At 37.2% G+C, this 4,359-nt stretch overlaps 1 pseudogene; it reads left to right on the top strand.

The window, feature by feature from the left end:
- The first annotated feature begins 3,487 nt into the window (after window positions 1–3,487).
- Window positions 3,488–4,359, top strand: LOC113897430 (annotated as a pseudogene).

The following is a 4,359-nucleotide window of genomic DNA, read 5'->3' as shown; positions in this document are numbered from 1 at the left end:
CCCCATCATTCACGTGCTATGTGCTCATGTGCTCAAACAGGCAAACAATTAGCCAATAATCACTAAACCCGAGGTTACACTCCGAATGATACGGAAAAATTTTTGGCCTGTCTGGAGGAAGGGGTGATTAGTGTACGTTTTCTCTTAGGCGATGAGTAACCTAGATACGATCTTCAAGGTTCCCTTGTCTGGAGGGGGTCTTATCCTTCTATTGTTTTCATAGGCACTAAACACAGAGTTCAGAGTCCATTGGAAAGGTGGCCGAGCATGATCAGCGTGAACAGGCCTAAGATGGAGTCCAGGCCCTATGAATTCCTTATTCAGAAGCAGCAATGTCCAAAATTATATCCAGTAACCACACGTGATTACTGAACACTTGAAAGGTGGCTACATGACTTAGGAACACAATTTTAATTCTATTTCATCTTAATTATTTAAAATTTTAATTTCAATAGCTGCGTACAATGAATGGACACTTTAATAAACAGTCCATTGTTTTTGTTTTGTCCAAAATGTCTAGCACTCAATCAAAATTTATTAGATATAACAAGAGATAAGAATAATAATAGTTAAGAGGTGAAAAGCAGGTAATAGAGTATACAGACGATACTATTTCTGGAGTTTTCATATACTTGTACACCTGATGTATTAAGGGAATTAGCCAAAGAGAAATATGGAAGATCATGAAAGCAGGAAAGAAAAAACAAGGGACATAATGTCAAGTGGAATCCACATGTCAACATAATGACACAGGAAACTGGCATGTAAGTTGCACTTAAGAAGCTGTCTTATCTCAAAGAAAAGGCTGTGCTTTTATTTTTATTTTTACAAATATGTCTGTCACTGAATACAGGTTGTTCTAGGGGGACAAAGATTACCAAGTAATTCTCCTTCTTTCCATATCTGGGCAAAATCAAGTCATCTGAAGAAGCTACAATATAAATTATAGGATTGAAGTACAAATTGGAGAATGTGCACACAGAGGTGAATTAAACTGATATCCAAGTTGTGACTGCATCCTCTATAACAGAAAAGGGTTCCATACACTGATAGTATCCTCTAAAGCAGTAGTTATTTAAAAAAATGATACCCAGACAAGTAGTATCAGCAATACCCAAGGAACTTGCTAGATGTGTCAGTTCTTAGGCCAGTATTCTCAATCGTGTCTTTTACCTCTTTTTACATACTATCATTTTAAGTATAATTTTAAAATCTATGATAGGGACTTCCATTATCTGAAGCTTCTGCATGTGTCTCTCCAAGATCATTTTTTCCCTTGATTGTTCTTCACATCAATGTTTCCTTATGTGCTAACTTGCTTTTAATTCAACAAAGAATTTTTGACATTATGTTATTTATAATTTCTTCTGCCTCACTTAAAATTTTTCATTTACATATGAGCCACCCTATGTACTTCAAGTAAGAGTTTGAATCTTAAACTACAATTAGAAGGACAGGGAAAACAAAGGCTAGAGAGGATGGATCTGTGTTTCAGGAAATTTGAAAATTCAAGAATCTTAAGGGAGGCACCACAGGAGATGGAAGCTTCTGAAAAGCACCAGAGGACATGATTCCTTGACAGGCTTGAACAGTCCCAGGCAAAACGTTACATTCATCACTTACATATATACTGCATGCCTACTTTAAGCGGTCACCAAAAATACTAGCTAATATTTTTTTAAATTCTACTTTCCATCTCAAGCAAATTTTTCTCATCAGCTAATTCAAACTGAAACCCTACATGCAGACAAACTAGGAAAAGTAATTTCCAGTCTTTCAGACCTTTTGGCACAGAAGGAATGTTAGAGCGTTGGAATGAAGCTGTTTGTCAAATAAAGAATTTGGATACATCCTATGATTATATTGTTTTTGCCCCTCACTGGTTGCCTAAATGGTTTCCTTATCACTACCTAAGTGTGACTTTGAAAATAAGTAGTGTATTTTGTAATTCCATCTAACCTGGGTTAAGGAGGATTCAAAAGGAAGGGGATGCTGCTAAAGTACAATATTATGTTTAGAAATAAAAGATTTTAGATAAAATAGCAGCTCTGCTTTTATTATGAATCATGTCACAAAGGACAGATTTCTTCCACTAGCATCCTGTCTTGTACACAGATGCATCTTAATAAATGTTGCTGCCTGTCTATCATCATTTCATCAAATACTCAAAGCTTATCTTCTCTGGGAAATAGAACCTTGATTCTGGTAGGCAGATTGGGCCCATTTATTTCAAATAACTCTATTTAACTGTACATAAATGCTTTTGTAAGTCCAAACTTCATAAAGATAAAAGAGATTTTTTTAAACTAACTCTGTCTATACTCTCTAAAAAGTTAAAATATTTTACTTTTTATGCTATTGGCCTTTAGATAAAATAAAGTACTATTTCTTCCTGCACTTAAGCATTTCTTCCTCAAAATTCAGTAAACTGAGGTACAGATTGGGCTGCCCCTCTATTTTAAAAGATTGGAAAATCTCTATACCTCACTCCTCTGCCAGAACGGGACATCCTGTCTTCTTGCTGACAATCTGGGTATGAAAAACAATTGATGTTTCCCCTGTACAAAAAATCTAGCTATAGATTAACATAAAATTGTTACAGTAATAAATTTGAAGCCCATAAGAGAAGATCAATAATGGTGGTGTCACACCCAAGGTAAAGCAGAAACAGCTCTACAAGAAGTTGAGATAATAAAAGGTTCTGTAAAACCTGAAAAACAGGCAGTAAAAAATCCCCCCAAAATCTAAGAAGGAATCCAAATTATATTAAAGTAACAGACTCTAAGAGATGAATCTAGAGACAAAATTTCTGGGTTTGCTTACCAATTTCATCATTTATGCGTTTCTTACCAGTTATGCTCTTCAGTTTTCCAATCTGAAAAGTGGCAATAATTATAGTGTCTATCTCACTAGGTTGCTGTCAACAAACACTGAAGAGCTGATAACATAATTTTTGCCTATCAAGGAATAAACTCAGGAATGAATAACAAGTACAGAATAAAAAATACTTCATATATATTCCATAACACAAACTATTATGCAATTTTAGGTAAATGAGCAATTATAAAAAATACCAGATATATTAGCTCAGTTAGTAAAGAATCCACCTGCAATGCCGGAGACCTGGGTTCAATCCCTGGGTTGGGAAGATCCCCTGGAGAAGAGGACAGCTACCCATTCCAGTATTCTGTCCTGAAGAATTCCACGGACTATATAGTCCATGGGGTCACAAAGAGTTGGACAGGACCGAGCAACTTTCACTTTCACCAAATATGTTTAAGAATGAGGAATGGGATTATTAGAATACATCTAAATTTGAGAGATTATTAAAATATATCTAAAATTTGAATTACATTAAGATTTATAGTTGCAGATATTTTATTGGAAACTTTAAATATTGGGCACCCCAGGGCCAGTCACCACAGAACCTCGTGCCTGAGCAGCTGGTTGGCCAGGCTGGAGCTGGCTGGAGGCAGACGTGAGCAGGATGGAGCCAAGATGGCGGTTGCACTTGATACAAATAGTTCATCTGGAGTCCAGATGCTTTCCTACTATGTCTCAACCACACTCTGAGCACAGAGAAAGAAGAGGTGATGGGGCTGTGCATAGAATTGAATGATGACTTAAGGAGTGACCCCAAGTTTACATATACTAGAACTGAAATCCACACAGTTGCTGAAAAGTTTGACACTGTCAGAATTGTTCACATTCATTTTGTCATTGTCTTGCGGCGTTCTGATAAGAGGAAGAGTGGAGTGGAAATTTCTCCAGAGCAGCTGTCTGTGGCTTTAACTGAGATAGAGAGGTTGGCTAAACTAACCGGTGGTACCCTGAGAGTTGTGGGCTGGTATCATTCCCATCCCCATATAACGGTTAGGCCTTCCCATGTTGATGTTCACACACAAGCCATGTAACAGATTATGGAGCAAAGCTTTGTAGGGCTTGTATTTTTTTGTTTCCTCTAAGATAAAAATACAAAGATTGGACAGGTACTCTATACTTGCTTTCAATCCATTAAGGCCCAAAAGAGCTCAGAGTATAAGAGAATTGAAATCCCAATTCATATTGTACCCCCATCAAACCACTGGGAAAGTGTGCCTTGAGTCAGCAATTGAGTTGCCCAAGATCCTGTATCAAGAGGGGCAAGATGCACATAGGAGGATCCACAGCCTTCCACATCTGGATTCAGTAACCAAGATCCATAATGGCTCAGTGTTTACTAAGAATCTGTGTAGGTCAGCAGTCAGCAGACCTCTACTACAGTGGTTGGAGGACAGACTGGAGAGAAACCAAAAGCATTTACAGGAGTTGCAACAAGAAAAGAAACAGTTTATGCAAGAACTTTCTTCTCTAGAATAA

The sequence above is a fragment of the Bos indicus x Bos taurus genome, chromosome 8 (assembly GCF_003369695.1).
Source record: "Bos indicus x Bos taurus breed Angus x Brahman F1 hybrid chromosome 8, Bos_hybrid_MaternalHap_v2.0, whole genome shotgun sequence".
Taxonomy (NCBI): Eukaryota; Metazoa; Chordata; class Mammalia; order Artiodactyla; family Bovidae; genus Bos; species Bos indicus x Bos taurus.
The sequence above is the reverse complement of the archived record's forward strand: the minus strand, read 5'-3'. Positions and strand labels throughout refer to the sequence as shown.